The sequence below is a fragment of the Lactuca virosa genome, chromosome 3 (genome assembly GCF_052849685.1).
Source record: "Lactuca virosa cultivar CGN04683 chromosome 3, Lactuca_virosa_CGN04683_v6, whole genome shotgun sequence".
NCBI classification, from domain to species: domain Eukaryota; kingdom Viridiplantae; phylum Streptophyta; class Magnoliopsida; order Asterales; family Asteraceae; genus Lactuca; species Lactuca virosa.
The window spans coordinates 206,311,222-206,335,970 of NC_136428.1; the positions used below are offsets into that span (position 1 = coordinate 206,311,222).

General features: G+C 45.2%; 1 non-coding gene across 1 annotated transcript; it reads left to right on the top strand.

Annotated features, from left to right (window-relative positions):
* Positions 1–7,107: 7,107 nt before the first annotated feature.
* On the top strand, positions 7,108–7,180 carry TRNAG-GCC (transfer RNA glycine (anticodon GCC)). Its single transcript has one exon. It is a non-coding gene; the product is annotated as a tRNA-Gly (tRNA).
* Positions 7,181–24,749: the final 17,569 nt, after the last annotated feature.

Here is a 24,749-nt window from a genome sequence, read left to right on the forward strand (position 1 = left end):
CAGACCGCGGATCAAAAGAGAAGCAGACCCGCGAACCAACAAGCAAGTCGAGAGGCTTTGTTTGATTAAATGTACCGCCCATAGGTATACTACGCAGAGTATCTGCTGAAGAAGAAGGCTAGCTATACATGGGAATCTCTCTATATATGAAAAATCAATGTACATCGACCCTTTCCTTACCCCGACGGTCTACCTTTCTTAAGGCCCTCAAACTACTTTATAAAGAGCATATGAAAGTCGGGGACTCTCGGTTGATCTTCTTCCAACTTATCCTTTGAAGTCTAGTTCTATTCTTTCTCAAGAACTCACTCCAATATCTGAAAAATCTAACTGAACAGTCTTCGCTACTTCGTGCCGCAACTTGGAAGTCTAGCTACCTATCCGTCTCCACCTCTGGCAATAGATCTATCCCACTATGTCCAAGCAGTCGAGTTTCGCTTCTTTCCTGTAAGTCAGTCGATCTTGATTTGTTCTCCTCTCCCTTTCGGTAGAGATTTTAACTCTATGATTCGATTCTTTATTCTATTCTCGAATTTAGCTTTATCAAATAACTAAGGATTCGAACTGAATAAGAGAGAGTGAAAGACTTCCCGCGTAAGAGCTCTTCAAACCTTGTCCTATCGAAGCTGCGGTGATACTCCTGGAAGTGTAAATGGTTTGAAAGAAGAATCATATATGAGAGAGAAAAGATTTAGCCAAAAGGATAGCCAAGAAAGATGCCTGCTTTGGCACGGGGATCCTCTGTTTTCTTTATGCCTAGTGGGCTTGTGATTGTGGGAAAAGCAAAGGCATCCACAGGGGGATAAGAATAACTGGGGTTAGTATAAAACTTCTGGAGAAAACTTTTCCCGAGAGCATGGGTGTAGGCATTTTTTTGATTCAATAGGAAGTTGTGAGAATGCATTTTCCCCCAAAAAAGAAAGGGATAAAGGTGCGAAGCGGATTGCTTCATTTTTTTTTCATGAAGCATGAATATAGTTAATAAAAAAAGATGAGACAGAGTCCACAAGGACAGCTTTCTTTATATTAGATGCCAGCCTTATAGAAGATGCGACTAGCGCATTGTACTGGCCGTAGGGGACTCAAGCCTTCGTCGATTGAGAGGAGCCCCTCGCCTCACTCGGAAACTCTTATCACGACCTCTCTCATGTATAAGGGGAAGGCTCACCGAGATGATCAAAGGCTGCCCAGAGACAGGGGCGGAGACTAGACTAGCTTTCCAGGATAAAGAATGCAACCAAGATAGGGATGAATGACTCTACTGACAAGTACGGGATACGAGCGTCATCCCCACCCCTGCTTATACAGAACCAGCTCAATTACATAGACCCTGTAGCGAGTTGGTTAGGAGGAAAGGAAGCCAGTGACTCCCCGTCTTTCTTATTTAAAGAGAGTGAAATGAGCCAGTAGCTCTAGGAAAGAAGGAAGAGAAAGGGAAGGAATCACTATAGTTACTCAAAAAAAAGGTTCGGAATTGAATCCGCTCAAGCTGTGAACAAAGAAGAAGCTCTTGCCACTGTCGGTCTAAGCGCAGTTGGAGGAAGGGGAAATGGGATGAGTGAGGTGGGCCCCTTCACACTTTCGTTTTCTGGAATGAAAAGAATGGATACAACAGTGGTGCGCGTATGAACCACAGGGATGCACTTCATGGACAAACTTGGGCTGAAGATGGCATTTTTGATCGCCTAGCCATTCGTGCGTGCAGGCAGGTATGCTATTTGGTCAATCCAGGATGATGAGATAGGGCGAGAGTGGGTCTGGTTGCGATCTTCTAAATGCTGAGGAGAGCAAAGAATGGATCGCATTCACTTTTAAGTCCCTCCCCAAACTCATTTTACGAGGAATAACCAAGTGCGATAAAGAGCAAGCAAAAACCAACCCTTGCCTTTATCTTAACAGAGATTACCTTTAATAATGATCTAATTGCTTGATGAAAGTATAGGAGTCGGAAGTTAACCCTTCCTTCTCTTCTGAGATAGGGAAAAGGAACTGAAAGAGGTCTCTCTTGCCCCTTCAAGTTTACCTACTACGGTACCGGAGTGAATATGATCTCCACCAGACATACGTAACGCTTTAGCTAGTACACGCAAGTAAAGTGTATACCATGATTCTTCTGTCTATCAATAATTGCATGCATTGCGCGGTGGATGTGAAGAAGTAGGCCATTATCTCGGCAATAATGAGACAAGCTGATGCAACGTTGACTTTTTTACTTTTTCTCTAATACCTCTTGGGGGCTTTCCCAGCCTGTGGTGGTGGGGCTTTTGGATCCCAGGCATGTGATGATCCACCTTTCCTCTCATGAGGATATGGTTAAGGCATGGACTAGGGAATCTCATATTATTGACAGCTCCTTGTTTAGGTTATTTTATTGGTCGCCTGATTTTCATCCTAGATATGAATCCTCTCTCTCTGCTGTTTGGATTCGGCTTCCCTACCTTCCCTTGCCATTTTTGAGTCCTACATACCTTAAAGGTCTTGTGGGAACCTTTGGACAATTCCTTCGTGCAGATGAGCGCACTCTTGCCTTGCTCATCCCATGTTTGCTCGTGTATGTGTTGAGATGGATGTCTCTCAGCCTTTGCCTTCTAGGGTTTGGGTTGGTCCATCCAAAGAAGAATGAATTCTCCCTGTCGCGAAAAGAATATCGAATGACTAGGGACTCCATACCTTACCAAAGTTAGCATTCACTTGCTTCGCCGCTTCGCGCCTCATCTGCACTTAAGGAGTCGGGGATGGACCGACTGTCTGTCTTTCTCCATATCTTTACTATGAATAACCTCTTGTCCCTCTTCGTCTTGCCAAAGGGGTGAAAATCGGGCCTACTATGGCAAAGAGATTGGGCTATGATTTCGTCTTGTGTAGTTCGCTTTCCATTGAGCAATAAGCCTCAGTTTGTCTTGTCCAGTCGTTTAGAGTCCTTTCAAGCTATTCCTCGCGTGTCGAATATTCCAGCAGGTGACAGAAAGAATAAGAATGCTAATTGAAGAGCTTAGGCGCGAAGGTAGTCTCATAATAGATAAAAGGGCTAAAAGCCGAACGAACTGAAGGCTCTGCGATAGACATCATGCTTAGGATTCTCTTTCAGCTGCTTTTTATTAACTTAGGGCGTTAACTGGCAATACCCATCGGTGCGAGGTCAAAGGCAGGGATAGGAGAGGAAATAGGAAACTTCATCCTTTACAAAGACTTTAAAGTTTAGGGCAGTCCAAACTATGCTTTAAGACCATGTCATAGGGACGGTCTTTCAAATGAGAGTCGGTAACTCAGATTCGATAGAAAGACACTGACTCTAAACTTCAATGAATCAACCGAAGGTTGCTGGTTATAGCCCTGATGTGACTGTCTTACTTGCCATCTATCCGCTCTGGTTCTTATCAAACTATTCCTTACTACTTATTCAATTGTATCAGTCTCTTTTGTCTTAAGAAGCCCTAACTACAGACTAATGGGCAAAGGAGGTAAAAGAAAGCCCGACACTGCTCACTGACCTCGTAAACTTTCTTGGAGTCATAGTGGCAAGGGTCGTGAACTCTACTAAGTCTGTTGAGAAGTTAGGTTCAAATCCAGGATAGGTATGGAATCTTAGTCAGTTGATAGGCAATATGGAAAGAAATCAGACTATTTGCTATATTCTAAAAAAAGTGTAAGCGCTTATCAGCATCACTGGTTTTATTAATTCACCAAGTACTTTAGCTGCTAGGCGATACGCAGTTCCTAATTATCCAGTATCTCCAGGAAGCTTGAGACTAAATATTCGTTGTGTAGCGACAAATAGAGACCAAAGTACTTTGTCAGTGATTCTAACTTTCATTCAGTCCGATTATGCGACACCGGTCTTTGAAGTTGAACATGCCCCTTCATATATATAGTTTCGAGGTCAATTCCTCTTTCTAACTTCTTTTCTACCGGTTGAGACAAAGTCACGTACGACGAAGAAAAAATAAGCCTCAGTCTTATCTCGAAAGACTCCATTACCGGGACTACTAAAACGATATTTCACTCGAAGACGGCGACAGTCGCAACAAAGCGAAGCCTTCTTTTTCATTGTCTTACTTTACACGCAGAGCAGGAGCGGATCTCCAGCCCCATCTGCATAGGAGTTATTTGGGTAGAAGAACCCATCGCAAATAGTTCTCTTAGTATCAGAGTTTTCTTTTGACAGCTTGTAGATGTGCTTGACGAGGAGCATGCATAAACTGAAAGACTTGATTCACAGCAAATGTCATGTCGGGCCGGGTCAACGTGAAAGACTTTAGGCCTCCCACCATACTTGTATAGTTCCTTGGATCAAGTCTTTTCTTTGAGTAAAGCCAAAGCCTTTAGCGACTAGCCTGACCTTTTCCTCTTAAGAGGAATCATGACCACCACATTCCCTTAAAACCTGGTAGTGAGCTTGTGAGTGTAAGGCCCTACAGATACCCCCACATCCAAAAGAGATAGAAAAACAGGTCAAGGAGATGCTGTTAAGTGGTATTATCAGGGCAAGTGTGAGTTCTTATGCCTCTCTAGTGTTGCTGGTGAAAAAAAGGGACAATACCTGGAGATTTTGCATGGATTATCGAGCACTCAATGCCATCACCATTAAAGATAAATTCCCCATCCTGAGGAATTGCTTGATGAATTACATGGTAGCAGGAGATTTTCGAAGCTTGATTTGAGAAGTGGTTACCATCAGATTCTGGTGTTTGAAGATGATATACACAAGACTGCATTTCGAACTCACCAGGGCCATTACGAGTTAATATGCCCTTTGGTTTCACTAATGCTCCAGCCTCATTTCAGGCTTTAATGAATGAGGTTTTCATGGATTATATGAGGATATTTTTACTAGTTTTTTTCGATGACATCTTGATTTACAGTGACAGCCTAGATAGCCACTTGCAACACTTGAGGATAGTGTTTTAAACTTTAAAACAACACAAGTTGTTTGTGAAGAAATCGAAATGCTCTTTCGGTCAGGCAAGGTTAGAGTATTTCGGGCATGTGGTGAGCAGTGAAGGGGTATCAGCAGATAAAAGCAAGATTGACAGCATGTTGAGCTGGCCACAACCCACTACTGTCAAGGGGTTGAGAGGCTTTCTGGGTTTAACAGGCTATTACCGAAAATTTTGAAAGTGGTATGGGGTTATCAGCAAGCCACTGACCAATTTACTGAATTGAATAAAGATAGCTTCACCTGGAATGAAGAAGCAGCATTGGCTTTCAGTCGTGTTCTGATGCACACCAAGTCTTTGTCACAAGTTCTGAGTGAAGTGTGCTCTTTCTTGTGCACCTCTGCTTGGATATGATCTACCATGTGACATATGCTACTTTTGTCTTGCTGTAATGGAGTGATTGCTGCTCACGTGCGCGGGCATCTACTGATTCACTTGATGACTGATGCTCGTCCACTGCTGCTGCTGCTACAGAGTATTCTTCTCCTTGGTTCCGGGATGTAGTTACATGCTCATGATACTACTGTAGTCGACTTAATAGTGATGTACTTTTAATAGACTTTTGGCTACCTTGCTCTCCCAAAGGAGCTTTCTAGCTACTGATCTCCTCGACCGTCTTCCTTCTGGTATAAAGGAAAGAGCTTCCCGAGAGCCCCTATGCGACCTTCCACTTGCAGAGAGTCCTGCCGATGTAGCTCTTGTTCTTCTTCCTTATCGAGGTCTTCCCTTTCCTCTGATCAACAATTAAAGTGTCATTCAAGTCGTCACCTTAGCGAAAGCACTAAGTAAGCAAACTACCTTAATGAAATATGAAAGCGGCTGAAAAGAAAGCCATTTTTCGATAGTTATTCAAGGTGAAGTAAATCGCCTATATCTGATAGCTGTAACAGGCTTCTTCTTACAGAGAAATGCCCCTATTGCGAATCTCTCTCATAAGAAAGAAGAGAACTAGCATAAGCAGAGCTACCAGCTATACTACCAGAAAAGCAGCTACTATCAGTCCTAAAGAGCCAGTTTCCGTCCTTCACTCTTAACTTAAGGAAAGGATAGACCTTAGCGCTTCCACTTGATCACAGTAATGCGGGAAGTCTGGCTAAAGGAAGATAGCATATCATAAAGAGATGAAAAAAAGAAAAATTAAGGCGTCAGCGAGGGACCTCTATCAAGTCATTATCTGATAGCTTTCACAGGGCTTCTTGCTAAAGAGAAATTTACATAGAGAGCGAATGATTCTAGGCTTAGTATCTTCGGTTTCATCTTATAGGCTGACTTGCATCACTCTAATAGGATTCCTTGCTTGCATCATATCGTACAAATAAGGCATTAGAGAGCCCTTATTTGTTAGAGTTGATGAACAGGAGAAGGCTGCAATACACCTCCATCATCATTCTCCCCGGGGGCTGATTAACTAGGTTAAGGAAAGAAGCGCCCCTATTAAAGAGAACATTCAAGGATACATCGAGTCTCTTGGATTTCACGTCATAGCGTCTATACCCGGACTGAGCATATCTAAGAAAGACACAAGTGGTTTCCTTGGGGACAATTTCTCTCTTAACTGCGTAGGAATATGAACAAAAGACGTGCATCCAAACACTCGAAAATGCCTATAGTACTACTCCAGTAAGAAGTTCGTGAGGTGCCGCTGCAGCTTCTTCCCTCTCTCTTCCCCCAAAAAAGGATATAGATGCCTCGTCCCTTCTTTATGCACATCCATATACATAGCCAGACACAAAGGTGTACAATCCGGTCAAAATCTGCGGTTCTTTAAGTTCATTCATTGTAGGTTCTCTTACTTGCTCTAGTGGCTGGCAAAGGCCAACCGAGAGGGGAGAACGAATGGCTCATGAATCGACTAGTTCCGAGCAGACTCGTGGAGCTGCAGTTTGGATTATCGTAGAAAGAATAAGAGGAGACGTCTTAGGAAATGACTTAACTTAAAAGACAGATCACGCCCCAGCTTGACTCGAGATCAAGACTCCTTACAGCTCGCACCAATAGCGGAGCGGCTGGAGATTGATTGAAAAGGCACAGCCCTGCCGCCCCCCTAGCCTACCTACTCGTGTTCGTAGCTCGATCGGAGGCCAAGACTGTGGTCCGGCGGAAAAACAGAAGTCGTCCGTATCAAGTGATACGTGAATTGCTCAGTAGTGCTTCGCCACTACCGTAGCTGGCGGAAATAGCTTAATTGGTAGAGCATAGCCTTGCCAAGGCTGAGGTTGAGGGTTCAAGTCCCTCCTTCCGCTCCCGGCTTCGTCGTTTAGTGGTAACGAGTGTGCGCCCCTTTAGAGATAGGGGTGAGCAGCAAGCAGCCCCTTGTATAGGGTTCCAAACCTATCTTCCTAATAAGAAGAAAGGGGCAAGCCAAAACCTAGTCCTAACAAGTTGCTGGCTTTTCATCAGCCCTTGCGCGCTAGCCTTTTCCCTTACTAGTAAGGGGCTGCTAGTTGTAGCGCACATTGTACTAGTGAATAGGAAAAGCGAATTGAGATTACTAATGATGGATGGAGTTTGAGGATAGAACATGTTCGGTCCCTCGCCCTTATCTCTTTCGTCGGAGACTTCAAATGATGGGAATCCTATCGAGAAAGAAGAGGTATAAACATCGCCTCTCGATCCAATCCGTCTTCCCTGGCCTCCCCAAAACACTCTTGATACGAAAGAGACCTCCCGCCATAGAGAAGAGATCTCAAGTCTGGGTCCCCTTGATCACCCTCCCTTGAACCTGAACTGGTCGAGAGAGATGAACCCGCACCACATTTTATAACCTTCGAACCGAAAGCCCCAACTAGAGATGGAATTCCAGAACCTAAACCACTCCGTTGAGAGCTCCGTGACTCGTTCAAGGGAAGGTCCACCAATGATTGCCATTCTCCCTCTATCTGTCTCTTGATCCCTCATTCCACTAATCCGTTGTTACTTTACTGATTCATTCAAGGCATAGACTACCTCTTTGTCTTATTAGCACAGGTGTTCGTCAAAGATGAAAGCCGCTTAAAACTCGAAGAAAGAGGGCTAGGCCCCCGGGAGGGCTTTCAGGGACTGGGTAGGGTGGATTATAGAGCTAGGGGCTAAGGTTTGTCCATTGGGATTGGGCATGGACGAACCTCGACTGGGCCGGCATTGATGAAAAATGACAAAAGAAAAACTTCTCCCATCGCATCATTAACCGGTGTAGGATTAAAGATCAGGTCCAGGATTCGAGTCAAAATCGACCTTCCCTCTCATCTCAGGGTGAGGCAAGGAATTCAACCAAATGTTCGTTCTTCAATATCTCGGCTGCTCAAGAAGTTGGACTAGCTGCTCCTCCGACCCGGAGTGGATTCTAGTGGAAGGGCAGAGAAAAGCCTTGCAGTAGGAAGGTGTTCGTTGCTGCGACAGGTTCAAACTGGACTGAAGGGAGGAGGAATTCAATAGTCCTCTCTTCCTGGGGATTCATCACGGGCTAGGGCTTTCGAATCAAAGCATGGGCATCTGCAACTAAGAGGGAGCAGTAGATCGCCGATGGAAGATCCATGTCAGTAAACTTCTATTGGGACTTCTATGGATTATGGATTCGACTAGAGGGACTCCTAGCAGCAAACTAGTATAAAGGGGCCCCAGACGCAGGAGCCGCCAGCCGGATTGACCAACAAATGATAGGCTAGAGGGATGGGCTCATTCGACTAATCAGTGATCCCCGGGCCTACGTAACACAGATGTCCCTGAAATGAAATAGGGGATTGGTTGATCGGAAAGCTCGGGCAGGAGTAGGACATTCCATACAATTCCGATTCGCTAGCCTCTCAAATCCCATTTTTGACTCGGGGTGAATTCTAAGGTTCCTTATTCTGGTTGTAAAGCGGAAGAAGAGGGAGAAGAGGCAAAGCCCCACCAGCAGCCCACGTTTCCGACCCGAAAGGAATTGCAAATGAAAAAAGAATCTGTGTGCACTATCCATGGAGTGGAGTGACTCTTCTGAATCTCCTCTTCTCTATCTCCCTCTTTTTTTTTTGCCTTCGGCTATTACCGGCTGGCAACGCTTGGCCCAACATTGGATTTGTTTGAAAACAATACAACCAAGGTGGCGTTCATTCAATCAAAGTTTTTATGCCCTAGAACTAATAACTCTCTTTGGAAAGAAAGGAATGCAGGGACCAAGTCTTTCTTTTCCACTAGTTCTTGAAAGCTCTCAATCCCCGCTTCTCCCATATTGATTCTCCCTCTCGCATCGATTCTGCATCAGATAATGAGCCCATGCGCAAACTTTCTCTTTTATTGGCGCCCGATAGGTAGGCTATTAGATTGAGTCGAAAACCTACCAACGCATAAAGGTTCCGATTCGAGCGAGAGCCCAAACGGGGGAGGCGAGAACATCTTGATCGAAAGCTCCACTGTTCTGAATAGTGAGAAAGACTTTTTCAAATTTGATCAAATCGATCGATAATTTTTTAATATCTTAGGTGGGCCAACCGACCGACCGAGTTGGGCTGGGCGTCCATGTCATAGAACCTTTCTCTAGCCAAGAATCCCATTATTGATCGAATCGAGGCGGATCCAATTCATTGCCAAATGAAAAATCTACCGTTTTCACACTCAGAAAAACCTAGAAATGAGGAAGAGTCACTAAGACAAGAGCTAGGTAAGCAAGCAAGAAGGAGAGGCTAGAAAAGGCAAGGGCTCTCCATCTCTAGGAAGATTGTGTCCAGGATCTGGTAATCTAAAGCCTTGCTTCTTCTGGTCGGCTCGTATTAGCCTGTGCTTTATTACAGGTAGTCATTCCCCCGTTCCTTTAGTCTTTTCAACGGTACTTGAATCTTAAGTCGCGGTCATGTCTCGCCCCCCGGTATAGTGACTGGTTCCATGTTTTCCCCAAATTTCATCAGTTCCAGGCTCAAGTGCCTGTTCATCCATCTTCATTCCAAAGGCGAGCATATCCATTGAGTGACTCTAACTGCTATCGTTTACAGTCAATAGTTCTTAACCAACCCTTTCTCTTAGAGCTTTATAAAGCTTGAAGAGAGAATAGGGAGTAAGGGGGACCTTCGCTTCATTAGAAATTGGACCCGGACCTTCTTTCTTCTCCTGCGGAGCCCTGATAAAGTAACCAGCGGCAGGTTAGTAAAGTTCTCCTGCTTGCGGATTTTTCCCTGCGCTGATTCAGGAGCCTTCTTCTTTAGTCTAGGATTATCAAAAAAAAAAAGAAGCGGCTGGGCCAGAACAAGAAGGGGTCGTCGTCTGGCGGCCGTCTACTAAGCGAAGAGCCGCTCGCTTCCTTTTATTCGCACATAAGATGTGTAGGTTAGAGGAAGAGAAGCAAGCTAGCCCCGCGTACCTCCCATGTATATCTATAGGCGGCAATGGTAAGAGCTGGTAAGCATGGTAACAGTATCGGCGGCCGGGGCCGGTGCTCCGCGTTCTATCTAGGTTCCGCTCTTATGTACGCCCGGGTCTTCAATAAAAGAACCTGTGTGAGTGGGAAGGGATTGAATCATTCATTCATCTTTTATGTCTTCTTCCGTGATCCATTTCATGTCAACTCTAATTAGTTATAAAAAGGCCTACTTTGCAAAGGGAACGTAGTTTCCCGGGAACCTTTTCCCGGTAACCGGCCGCATCGGCCCCTTCGTTACCGTCAGCATTTGGTACTCTCTCGATAGCTTCAATAGTTCATTGAAAGCCTTTGGTGTAATGAACCGCAAGTCCTTCAGAAAGAAAGACATAATAAAAAAAGATAAGAAAGGTTTGGTTACGGGAACCAACGGTGACGAAGGTTACCTACTTTCGGTGGACATGGAGCCAACGAGTTTAGTCGAACAGCGTAACGAGTCTAAGGTTACAGAAGCGTTCGCCTACTTTGATAGGCATAGCATTGCAAGCAAATAGAGTAGAGAGCTTACCCTTTCTTTCTATTAGAGTCGTGAGCTTGTTGTAGTCGGTCCTAAAGAACCTTTCTGCTTACTTGCTATATCCCCGCGTCCTTGCACGGCTCGGCTCGTTCTTCGAGCCCTGCTTCCCCCTTCCCCCTATCCCCGTTCTATCGTCCAAAACAGGCCGTATGGAGTATAGCCAAGTGGTAAGGCATCGGTTTTTGGTATCGGCATGCAAAGGTTCGAATCCTTTTACTCCAGATGATGAACACCCGATCGGATCTGTCAAAAACGAGCTGACGACTACAGGGGAAGCGGCTGACTGCAGTCCCTGAGCCCAGCTTGTAGCAAGCCAAAAGTTTGACTTGAGCCTACTTTGCTAAGAGAAGAGAGAGAAGGAAAAGACAGACGGTAGAAAGCAATCCTTCCAACCGCGGAGTTGAACACAACACTGACTTCGGCCAGTTTCTTTCATCAATCTCCTGGCCCTTGCTTAACTCCTTGTTCCGTAAACCGGTCGCTGGTTGATCTGATCGGACCCCGGATACGCGAGAGCCCAGCCCGAGAGGAATGCATGGTTCCCCCTTCATGGGACGTTCGCAGTCCCCCTCCCTCTAATCTAAGCCTACCTCGCTCGCCCATGCCTGCCGGCACAATAATGGAATAATGGAGCTAATCTGCTTGCTTGTGCAGGCGATGACCGCTCGGCTAGGGCGTCACAGAGGAGCTTCGAGTGACGGGCTGTCGAAGAGCAAAGAAAAAAGTCACTCGAAGCTTTGCCCTTTGCTTTGCCCCGTGCTGTCTTCCTCCAGTTGCCCCCACCCAAGAGGCCTGCAGTCAATTGCCCTTCTCGTTCTCATCAAACAAAAGACAATCCCCTTTTGTCGGCAAGCTAGCCTCGCCTACCTCATCTATAGGCATTTCTATTCGCCCGCGCGCGAGATCAGATCGACGACTCTACTACCATCATGCCGAATTTATTCAATAGGACGGAAAATGAATAGCTTATTCATAATCTTAGAGGCCTTGCACCCCTGCATTCAATTGCTCTGTCATAAAGAAAGGGAAGGAAATCTTTTTTTGATCAATCGCCTGAACCTGCCTTTCTTTCTTTGCCAGGAGGGGTGGGCCAATCACTAATGGATCTCTCAACGAGAGCCTCATTCTGTCTAGAGGAAATTTATTAGGTTTAGGTGGATCCGGTTGATTATGCGATTCGGTAGATGATTCGGAAGTTGGTTCAGCGATAGATGTAGTCGATGGGCTAAATCGTCGAACTCCTCATTGCCCCAACCCGAGGCAGAGATTGGAGATACAACGATTGGAGTGCAGTGACCATACCCGAGATAGATCTGAACTGACGGTTGCAGAGAATAGGTGCAACGGGGAATCATGGGAATAACGATAGGGTACGTAGGGAACATGGCTGACCAAGCTCCTTTTTCTAACGATTGAAAAAAGAAAGAGGTCGGTGTTCTTCCCAACTGCTCCAATAAACGTGCCTACACCCCATCCCGTCTAGAGAATGATATGATTGACCGAGAGTACTTATGAAACCCGACACTGACCTAAGGGTTTGATCTGCGGCCTCCTGAACTGTTCGCATCGCTCTCTTCGGTTCAAGCAAAGGCTATAATTACAGTTCAGATCGACTTCCTAGTGTACGGAATACGGAATGGATTCCAAAGCCCCTCTGTTTTAGCTTAGACTAACGGCACCGATTCCTAGTGCTATAACAGAAACTGCCCTTAACGCGCAAATAAAAGCCCTCACAACACTCGATACCTGCTCCCGCCTATTGATTAGGGTGAGTCACTCAAGTCCCTTGTCACTCGTCCCTCTTTTATGTTTACGAAAATACCGGGCTTTATGCTTTTTTCGGAAACTAAACTGAAGTAGCTCGTCAACCTAAAAACAGAGGACTTCCCTCACTACGAAAGGTGTCCCGTGGATGGCGTACTGATATATCTCCTATTCGTTCTGGATCCAGCTGAAAAAGCCCTTTGCTTTATATTAGCGCTAACGCGCCCCTACAATTGAAAAGACATTCTAGCACTCCTTTTATAATATAAGAAATTGCATGGCTTCGGTTGGTCACTTGCGGGAAATGAAGTATTTGATGCGCGAGAAGGCTGCCTTCGCAAGGCTTGCTTGAAAGTCCCAACTGAAAGGACGGTTAATAATTAGTAGTTGGCCCGGCTCTCCCTGCCTGCGCTTTGGTTCTCATGCCTCGTTTTGTTGACGTCGTGCGTAGGATAAATGATTTGCACCGGATAAGCATTTGTTACAGTCGCGAAATACGGGCTTTTGTAAAAGTTTTCATTTTCTGATCTACCTTTAGCTAAGAAAATGCCATTGTCCTATGCTCGCACTAAAATTTGAACTGGACTAAACGAAGACAAAGTGAAGTCGAAGAACAAAGTTCAGTCTAAACAATTTAAGAATTCTTGTTTTTACTTTCTAAACAATGGTTAGGCGGAAAGGGTACCCTTAGACCATAAGCCAATGAAAAAGAAAACCTAGCTAGCCTATAAGATTCCCTCTCCGATCATTGCTTGACTCGCCATAACCCTTACACCACACCGCCCCTCGTCTTCAAGCTACGACTACCTGCATGAAAGCCAACCGCTACAATCCTGCTGCAATAAGAACTCGTTATTTTAGCTTGGAAGGACAATAGACTGCCATATCCCATATCTTTTTATTGGAGCCCTTTCTCTAACTTCGATGCGCTCGCCTCTTTCTTCTCGGAATCCTACGTACCAATGTTGCAACAACGAGCTCTTCCCCAATCAACTCAGGGTATGCAGGTCTCTTTTGCTCCACCACCTCAGGCAACCTTACCACAGTCTCAGCGGGTTCGCCCGTCTCCACCAAATCAAGGCCAACATGGCTATATGCCAAGGCAAAGGCCTAGTCAACCGCCTACTCAGCTTAACCAACCGATGAGTTTGATTTGACCGCTCCGTGTTCTTTTCTTTTTTAAGCCTCTCGAAGACTAATCGGGGGGACTTCTATGTGATTGACCCTTGTCTTGGATTTGACTACTATGTCATCCACATAGTTTATGCATCATCTCATGGAAGATGGCCGCCATAGCCCTCTGGTAGGTTGCTCCGGCATTCTTTAGGCCGAGCCGAATGGCATGACCTTTGCACAGAAGGTTTCCCGCCCCGTGATGAAGGAAGTCTTCTTTTGGTCTTTCTCGGCCAACCGTCTTTGGTTGTATCCTGATAAACCGTCCATAAATGACAGCGTTTTTTACCCCGACATCTCAATTTGGGAGTGGGAAATCGTCCTTGGGACAGGCCTGATTTAGTTTAGCTTTCTAAAAGAAAAGTCCTTCCCATCCTTTTTCGGTACGGGGACGGTTAGAGATCCAATCAGAATAATCCAAGGTCCTAATTCAGCGGGCCGCTTTTTCCTTTTTTCTTTGAAAACTCCAAGTCGGGTTGGAGCTTGGAGACTTTCTTTTTAGACCTCTATTAAATTTATGCTCTACTAGGACTGGATAAAAGCTTGGCATATCGATATATGACCAAGCAAAGACGTCCCGGTATCGGCTAAGAAATTGGGCAACCCTTGCCCGCCAACTAAAAAGAGCGATTGAGAGTGGATTTCAGGTTCGATAGTGTCGAGAAGGTATTAGCCACCGGTGACCGTACTTTCGTAAAAGCACCATTGGGCGAGGGTTCCTCTTCTCTTCTTCCTCTTGAACCTCGAACAAAAAAAAGATCTCGCCATCAGCTCGACTAAGAGTTCCGAATCAAAAAAGTCAACTGAACTTTACTTAAGACGAAGGAACCGAGTGCCAAAAAAACCGGTTTTGCTTCAAACTACTAGTAATTAAGACTAAAAGTAAGGAAGTCCTTTTCTTGACTTGGCCTGCGTTCATTATACCTACCCCCTTTTTAAAGAACTTGATTTCAATCTCAACAAAGAAATGAAAGCATAACTCTTTGCTTGTTGTCCTCTTACTTACTCAATTGTGGAGGTCTCTCGGGTGTCTGATCCGATCAGTCTCGTGATGAAGAGAATTCCGATCTTCCACTAAGAAAGGTCTCGTCACGACAACTCAATTTGTCCGGTAAACTACTAGGGGCTCCCCATGGTTTAGTAAAAGGGAGGGGAGATTTGCTCCTCATCCGGGGGTTCATTTAATTCATTATGAAGTCAAAAGTGAAGGTCTTAAAAACTTCATATAATTCATGATCGGCCATTCCATTTGTGCTTTCAGCAAGTAGGCGACGCGAATCTATTTCTATGCTTCAATCGGATACCAATTGCTTGGATGCGTTTGAAGCCTCGAGATGACTTGTAGAAAAAAATCTTTCTAGGTTTCTCTTCTGTCTCCGTAACAAATGGTCCATTTATTGATGGGCGAACGACGGGGATTGAACCCGCGCGTGGTGGATTCACAATCCACTGCCTTGATCCACTTGGCTACATCCGCCCCTACCCCCGCACAGGTTTCAGTCTGTATCTACGATCAGATCCTTTCTGAACTCCCCTATGACCGCTATCAAAGAGAAGCTTTTTCTTAGACTGTAGTTGCAAGTCTATTGTTCTCTTTCCGAATTAGGTGAAATAAACAAAGAGGTTGGGCTGTTCACTTCATTGAATTGACTGAACTTTACTTAAGATTAGAGAGAGGGGCTGGGCGGGCAGTAAAGGCTCATTTAGTAGACAGCGAGCGAGCAGCAAGCACCTACTCCTATCAAAATGAAAAGCAGCAAGTTGAACTTGAATTGAAGAAGCGAGCCTCTATCAGAGAAAGGAAAGCCGTTGCGCGTTAGCGCATCCGTTTTCTTGCTCGTTAGCGCCGTTCCTTCAGCTGGCTTCGCCTTATCTATTCATCTCTTTTTTCAAATGGAGATTTAGGGATCTCTCTTGTTCATAGATCTTGAAACCAGATCTCTCCCGGAAGAACCAACACTTAAAGGGTGTAAGCAACGGAAGGTTCTCACCCTGTTCCCGACATTGTTCTCCGACGATGTCCCCTGGGCGAAAGGGGACACCTTTCTCTTTCTTTCTTCAATCGTTCCGATCAGGACAAGTGGGTTGGTTCGTTTCATCCTCCTATCTACGCAATTGTCTGTCTTCGTTCGTGATCATGTTGGGCGAAAGGTAGTTGTTGAGGAGCGGCTGTGAAAGGGCTCTTCCCCGTTTTCATTGAAGTAGGGAGGGCTTCCTTCCCCACCATTCCGGCCTCTTATTGATAGGGATTTTACCGATGCTGAAGGTAGCTTGCTTACCAAGCCACCCACTTGAGAAGCTGGTCGCTAGAAAGAAGCGAAGCTGTCTACAAAGCTTTGCTTCTCCCCCTGTAGTCGTAATACTAGGCTCGTCGCTACTTTGATTCAAAAGGTAACCGATGGTTCCCGACTTTCTCTGGTTTCCGCAACCGTAACCATTTTTTCGATTACATAAACCTTTTTTTTAATAGTGAGACGCTCTAAAAAAAGTTAAGGATAAGCAACTATTCTAGAAGCGGTAGCTTCCCGCCTCCTTCATTCCTACTGCCTCCTTCGGTGAGAAGTTCCCTTCCCTTTTAGAAAAAAAATGCCTGATTGGTCTGCTCAGCAAACGTACAAAGTGGACCACTGTTTGGCTGAACCCCTTCTTCCCATTCGGGTTGGGTTGACCCATAAGTACAGTAAGAAGGAATGGAACCGCTTGAGAGTCGTCTGAAGTTCACACTTGGGTAAAGATGACTTACTTTGGAAACGGAACACGAACCAATTTAAGCGATTTCGGCTTCTTATTGAGCGTAGCGAAATCAAGGTTTATGAGAAAGTCAGCGAAGTTTCTATGATGTTCTACCTTTGCGTAGTCTCGGTCCACAGTGACAGTGGAAGGCTCCGCACATGAGCCTCGTTAGACTCAGCAGAAGTGTAAGGTGTAAGTGAAGAGAATAGAAGAGATGAAGTCCGCCCCTTAGCCTAGTCTATATCCACAGCTGACGCAACTCCGTACCGACGTCTCACTACTACTTAATTGAATTAATTAACGGCTAAACTTTTTCATAACCTGAGCTTTCCTTAACCAGTTGACCTTACTTCGTTACCTTAGCCTCCCTTTCTTTATAGTTCGACTAAGTGACTTTGTAACCGAAACCTACTTTTTTTCTTACTGTAGCATAGGCCTTTGCCACTTCAAACGGGCGCTTCGCCCATCTTTTTTTATTAGAAAGAGCGGGGCCTTACTTATTCAGGGGGGTGGGGGAACCCGTAGGAAGGGGGGACGAACCGCCGAATTTACATCTGAAATCGCCAACATGAACACAAACGAAATCTTTAATTTCGTATAGAAAGAAAACGAACCACTTCTCTTCTCGGAGCCCACGGAGCAGTATATGAAGAATGGCTTTTTGGTCCCTTTCGTCCAGTGGTTAGGACATCGTCTTTTCATGTCGAAGACACGAGTTCGATTCCCCTAAGGGATAGGTACTCATTCCCGGCCGCTTTCAGTTAGTGTTCATTGCTGAGTGATCGCTCGCTATCTGGCTGGAAAAGGTGGTCCGGAAGCTTCCTCTCCCCCAGCAAGCAAGATGAGATCACCACTTCTCTCGGACTTCCTTTACTTCGTAACCTTAGCTTTAGATGTCCTTTCATAGATTATCGAACCTCCGACAGACAGAATATCCATGCATGCGTTCTTTCTCTCCTCCCCTCAGCCATAGAGTCATCTTTCCCCCCTTTTTTTTCTTTCTTTTTTTAGGCATTGAACCCCACCGCTCCGTGGGGTGCTGAGTGGTGTCCTCCCCTCCCTAATACCTAATACATAGTTCCATCTATGGAGCCTAAAGCTTCAACCATGGCATAGCAGTAAGCAGTAAGTTGGCCTAGTCTCTCGCCCAACCTTCGCCTTCTTCAGTGGCCAAGTTGAAGCGTTCAACGGTTCTTCGGCCTACCACCTTTCTCAAGGTTGAGCTTGTTTAATTGAAGCTAATGCTATGCTGCCCTTCCCTTGTTCAAGAGAAAGCGAGGACTTTCTTTTAGCTACCGTCCCAAACAAAAGAGATTAGCCTCTTGATCGATCCATTGATTGGATCGAAGTACGAAGGGCTTGATTGAAGTGTGAGATCAGCCCAAGACTAAGGCCGAGCAACTAGCTGCTACAGGATTGGATGTCTATCTATCTCACCACGCTCCCCTACTCCTATAAAGGCCGGAAGAAGGAAAGCTCGTTACCGCAGCGCTCGTTCACCCCTTCGGCTTCTTCCATTCAGGTAGTTTTTTTCTTATTGGCAAATAGCGTCTTGAAGTGAAGCGAAGGCATTATTGAAGGAAAGAGATGGCGGGTCGGTCAAGTGCATTCGCTATTCGATTCCATCCTCGATCCCACCAAATTTAGATTCAAAAGTTTGTATCTCTTCTTTACTTTTAAGTGAGAAGGGGGTGACTTCTCTATGTCGCCGTCTCATCAATGATCGTAGATTGATAGAGATGGCTTTTGTGCCGGTCAATCTGTATCCCATTCTTCAGGTATAGTTTTCTTTGATCACAGATCGACAGTCCTTTCTCCCCCTTTCGTCATAAGGCATGGTCTGACTCTGAACCATTCCTGTGTTTAGGTCCCTACTAAGCATAATTCGTAAACTATGCAATGACTATTTGAAGACTTTTTAAAAAGTTTCTCTCAAAGCAAAAAAAAATTGAAAACGACCTTACGAGGTAATGCTGAGTTAAACTACTCGTGTTAGCATGGAAGTCAGCCCGCTGATTCCATTCTGCTACTAGGGTTCCTAACCTTCCCCTTAGCTCTATAAAGACCTTTCCAACTCAAGAGATGCTAAAGCTATTGTTAGTTGGTCTTTCTAAGTCGGAAAGAGGGATTTGGGCAAAGAGCAACTCGGAAGTACTTGACTTCAGTCCCAGTACTGAAAGACATGACTTCAGGAGTGGATTTCGGAAGGAACGAATTCGTTTACTTCCTGCAAATTGATTATGTAAGAACTAGTAGAAAGAAAGTAATTTTGAACTAAATAAGGCAGCATTGATAGACCGTTGAATGAGAATGCTTGAGTGGGAATCGTCTTAGCAACTGGCTATAGACATGCCTAAAAGCCGCCGGGTGAGGAGAGACAATCTTTCATGAGAGAGGGACGAGCGAGTGAGAGATTGGGAAAAAAAGAGGTAGGCCTTCTGAGTGGTCATTTAGGGGCCTTGTTAGCGAGCCATCATTCTTCCCTAAGCTGCCAGAGTCCGATCGAAGTGAGCAAGAGATAGAGGAATCATCGCTCATAGATGTGAATTGAGAAAGCAAGCCCTAATTCTTTTTCATCTCCTCGAGCAAGACCAATTATAAGTCGACGTCTTAACCTAACTTCCTAAGCTCAGTTGATTGTTGAAGCAGTAGCTCTGGATCGAGAGCAGGATGCTTACCGTGGGTATTCTGAAAAGGGGAAAGGCTTTTTTTTATAGAGAGAGGTATAGGAGAATGGAAGACCAAAGAGACCCAACTCATATCGTACCAAGAACTTGCCATTGACCTGATCAAGCGCTTTAGGGAGATCACCTTCACCCATGTTCCGAGAATAGAAAATCGCTTGGCTGACTCGCCAGCCCTTATGGAATTCATACTCAGCCGCTCTAGTACACATGCTAGTACACCAAAGCACAGAGTCGCTTGTCATCGACATCCGAGCCACAGAGAGCCCTTCCGCCGAACGGAACTCATTTCTCTTCTTGGATGAAGACTATCGGGAGTTGGAACATGATGAACTATCACCAGTCAAGACGAGGAAGATTACAAGGATGATGGGAACCATGGTATTATTCTTTCTACAATTACCTCAAGACGGGTTCATACCGGAGTACGCCACTCGTGGTCATAGGAAAGCCCGGAGGGAACTTTCCCGACGATTTATGATCTTGGGAGATGTCCTTTACAAAAGGTCACTCGCCCTTCCGAAATAAGGAGCACACATTGTTGAACAAGCTCATTCAAGTGGGTGCGGAGGACACGTCAACAGCCAAATGCTTGCCAAGAAAATCATGAGGCAAGGCCCCCTATTAAAAGTAAGGGTGTCAAGAGATGTTAGAAATGTAAACTCCTTTTATTTGATGGAATTTTCTTTCAAAATGCTGCATCATGTCGAATGGCGGGTCCATCGTCTATCCCCAAGGTAAGACCCCGAATGAAAAAAACGTACCTTCGAAGGCATGATTGATGCGATCAGGAGCTGCTTAACATCATTGAGAACAGGAGATCAGAAGATTTGGTGGAGGATAAAGTCAAAAGTGAACCAACACTGGGATCTGATCATAGCCGCCGTGAAGTGTTTGGATGCAAAGGCGATGGTTTTTAGATTCGGCAAACATGAGATGTGTCCTGCACGAAGTACATCGAATTTTGGAGATATCCCGTAATGTCCTTTTTGTACCTAGATAAGGACGACCTCGAGAGAGCAGACGACCAGTAGAGTAGGTGCTCCATCTCGTTCCTGCTGCGTAGGTCTAAGGTAATTCACAGTGCTAGCAGATCAGAAGGAAGTGGGCCCTCACCCTTCTCTAATCTAATAGGGGCAGTTCTACCTATAGAACGGGAATGTTCATCCTCTCTTAAAGTCCGTTATGGATTTCAAGTCGGGAATAGAGCTGTGGTAAGCAATATAGATCGCCCCTGACTCTCTCTCTATAAAAAAAGCCCTTCTTAATTCTTAACTTAATAAGGCTTCGGCCCTATGGAGTAAAGGGAAGTGCAGATCTGGAGTGTTTGGACGATAAATAAAGGCTTTGCAGCAAGCGGAGTTGTACCGAAAATGAATTTTCCGGGCATACGAGAAAAGACTCCAGCCGAGCATATTTGTTTGCTAGTTTCTTGATCCCGGAAATCTTGTACTCAGAGTCACGGATAAAGTGGACTACCCAACTTGATACTTGGTGGATGACCCCCCGTTCTTTCTAGTGGATTTTTTCCGTCCCTTTTGGGACCATTCACCCTTTTCCCAACCAAACATAGGTAGAAGCCCTCTTTCCCATACACAACGACGGTTCCAAGCAAGATGAATAGTTTATAGTCGACTCAATATCGGCGAAATGCCCCCATTTAATATCTTTAGTACCGATTCTCTTGTAGTGCACCCTTCATCGAAAGAGTAGGCGGTTGAAAGAACCACCTCTGAATAAAGCCTTTAGGTTGGGAGATCTCAAAGAGGAACCTCGCTTAACTTATCAGTCCTTGTATTATTCAACTCATCTGTCCACTTATCTTGTCTAAAGTAGAAGGAATTTTGCAATCCTTTGTTTCGAAGGTAATCCGCCAGTCTCTAGACTGGAAAAGATTCAATCCACTTGTTGGCCTGCTTCTATGTCCTGTAGCTTATAAGGGATTAGCTTCAAAGGGGCTTGTTGGCCCCCTTCTTAGCTCTTGATGTCTGGTTTAAGCTTCGTCGAATAAGGCCCTTACAACATCTTATGAGAAGGGCCTCTCGATACAATTTAAGGCCAGTTGCGTACTTGCTAGAGACGAATTCCGCCATTCCCTGAAACATCAGGGCCCAGAAAAAGATTTGGATGTGGATGATAGAGAGCTTTTTATATATCCCCAAAATGAGAGCTATTAGATGAGAAGAGACTTCGCGCCATGGAACATGCCCAGGTCTACCAGAAAAGGGGCTTTCAAGTGAATTAAAAAATAAGGTAATATAGAGAAAGGTCAACATAGGAGAGAAAGTCTTGAAAAAGATTATTTCCGGACGTGAGCCTCGCCCAAGAGGGAAACTCCATTTTATGCTCGATCTCTTCTGTCATGCATCATGGCTGGGTGAGTTGTTCCATTGCGAATGAACCTCCGTGCTTCCAATCTGGTCATGCACTTCTTTAAGATGTGGAACCTGGGAGCTTTCCTCTTATAAATAAATAGGGCTAAATCTTTCGTACGGGGGTAAGGATGGTGCCGAGGTCTTAATAGAAAGGGGTTGATAGTCCCGTCTGCTAGGCTTTTCCGAACTTCCCTTCGCCTTTCTCTCTCTTAGTTAAGGGGGTTTCAGAGAATCATCCGAACGAGATACGGTTGTCAAATGGGGGAAGAGGAACGAGAGGCGTCCCTAAGCTTTACGGCTCACTAGTAGGTGACGAGGGTATTAAAAAAAAGGGCTCATTTCACCTGCCCATGCATTCGTTCGGATTCTTCCTTCTTTACCTTTTCAACCCACCCTTACTAGCTAATAGGGCTTACTAAAAAAGCGAATTTCCCTCTTCCTGGTAATGAATTAAGCGGCAGCGAGGAGGTCCGGTTCCATAGCGATTTCGTCTGCTTTTGGAACTTAGATTCCTAGGGACAAAGAAAGTGACTTCGGACTTTTGAATTCTTAGAACCTCCTTCGAATTCAAGAACATGAGAGGGTCTCACAGGTATCTCTCTTCGAGCGGCAGTGCAAGCTCGGATGGTGTTAGCGCTGGCAGAAAGTCCTGGATTAGTTTTTACCGGTGTAGGTCCCTGAGTGGTGACTTGTCCCGCTTGATGTTGTGGCATTGGATTAGTCTAGATCCCCAGTAGCTTCAGTGACATTGGCAGCTTTAAGGTATGCCTTAACTTCATTCCAATTGATAAGATTTTCATCTAGATGACATCACGCAAAGTATGACACTCTTCGATGGTACGGCCTGCGTATCGGTGAAATGGACAGAACTTTGAATAGTCGAGACCAGGAGGCCAGGGGAGTGGTTGATCTCTGGGCAGAGAAAGGGTTTCACAGGTCAGAAGGATGGAGAATAGGGTAGGAATGGGTAGGGCTAATGGCGGGTAGTGAGCTCTATTGGGTCCCCAGGGTCGCTTGGGAGCACCTTGTTGCTGCTGAGGATCATAATTGGCCGGAGGCGCAGCGTTGTTATAAGCGGGTCTGGGCGGAGCTTGCGCTGGGTTTTTCGGTTGCGATTGGGTAGGAGGGTTTTTAGGTTGTTAAGTGGGGGCGGCCCCGACCCCCTGGATGGCTTGCTGATTTCGGGTGCTCTGTTCTCTCTGTGCATTTAGCTGTGCTTGAACCGCGTACTTGGAGCTGGACTCTTCCCAAAGAGACGACGACCTTCTTCCCGTTGCTCTATCTCATTGTTCCCCCTGATCACTCCTACGAGCCTGTGCTCATCGGCCATCCCTTCGGGTTCTTCAGTTGCTAACACTGCAAACCGAGAGCCCTATTGCTTATTGTCATCATGTTCTCGCTCACCTCTGTGAATTCCCCCTCTCTGATTTCAATTTATCACTCCGCGTCGTCCCCTTTTCTGACCTATCATTCAAGGACCCTATTTTCGTGAAGGTTTATTTACTACAACATTTTGCTTCTCTTGCTCTGTATCAGTTCTCATAGCATCATTATTGTCCTTCCCTGCACTCGTGTCGGTTTGATTTCAGTCCGTTGTAAACATGACTCGGATCTGTGACCGAATTTACCGCATTAAAAAGAAATAAAATGGATAAATACTCAATTCTCTGAGTTCTTTTCCCTAATCTACTTAAGGAACTGGCGCTGAGCCCTAGTGAAGAGGTACCTCCATACTGAACACCAACTCACACCGAATAGCCTTTGTTGTATCGTCACTTTCGGATCAACATCCGGAAGAGGCTTTTTTGTGCTCATCTCCTTCTCTTCAGGGGTATGTAACTCCAAGCCATTAGCATTTGGTTTGGGAAAACTACATACCTTGATGCTAACCTATAAACTCCTTAAACCACCTCTTATAGTGAACGTGAGTAGGATCTTTAAGTTTTAGAGAGGGCTGCTATTGCCTCTCCTTCACAAGCCCGATTCCGATGGTTATGGTTACAGCAACAGTGAACCTTCCGGGTCTTGACTAGGAGGCTCTGCGAAGACGCTTCTTTGGTGTTCTTCCGGCAGATGAAAACCAACTAGCCAACCAGAAAAAAAGGCTTCTGTCCTCGGAACTCAAGTTGGTTCTATTCCGGACAAGAAAGCAAAGCCGGGGACCTAGGTGGGAGGAACTGACTTGACTGGTCAAATTCCGGTACTTAGTCATTCTACTGACAAAGAGAGGGCACCAAATGCCTAAACAAGACAAGAACCAACTATATGCTTAACACAAACTTTCTGGTCCTCCCTCTAGCACACGGGATCGGCCCTACGCACCGGGGACGGAGCGTAGAGGTCACTTTAGCTTGTTGTACCGGAGTGGTTCATCGTCTAAAGAACAACAATGGCTTGTAGCATTTCCTATTGATTTGTCTAGGGGATGGGATTTAAAAGAAGGCTTTATCGTCTAAAGGCAGGGGTGAGCTTTCTCACTATACCTCGCTCTTCTTTTATCCCGCCTGCTTTCTTATCCCTGTTCCGTAAATTTCGTACGTAGACAGTTAGTTGATCTGACTAGTTTTTTAGTGCAAAAAAGGACCAACGACGATCCTATCCTAAAGGAGAAGAAGGAGTAGGAGCAGAGCGGAGAATCTTTTTTGATTCCAGCCGAGAAGACTAGTAAAAGGAAGGATCAAGAATGTTATATATTTCAGGAGCTAGATTATTTGCCGATGAACAAGTCAGAATTGCCTCAACAAAAATAGATGGAATTGGGCCTAAAAAAGCCATTCTGGTTCGTTATCGATTAGGTATTAGTGGGAACATAAAGATAAAAGAATTAACTAAGTATCAGATCGACCAAATTGAACAAATGATAGGTCAAGATCATGTTGTTAATTGGGAATTGAAGAGGGGAGAACGAGCAGACATCGAACGATTAATTTCTATTTCTTGTTATCGTGGAATTCATCATCAAGATGGATCACCCTTACGCGGTCAACGAACTCATACTAATGCTAGGACTTGTCGCAAGCAAATTCGGAAATGAAAGAAGTCTACCGAAAGCCTTGGTACTTGTATGATCAATCACACTGTTCAATAGTTCACTTCAATTTTGATTGGGGGATTTCACCGGTTACTAATCCAGTATCGGTATAGTAGGCCTCCTTGGCCACTCCACTAGTGGCTCGGCTTCGTCCTAGAAGCTACTGC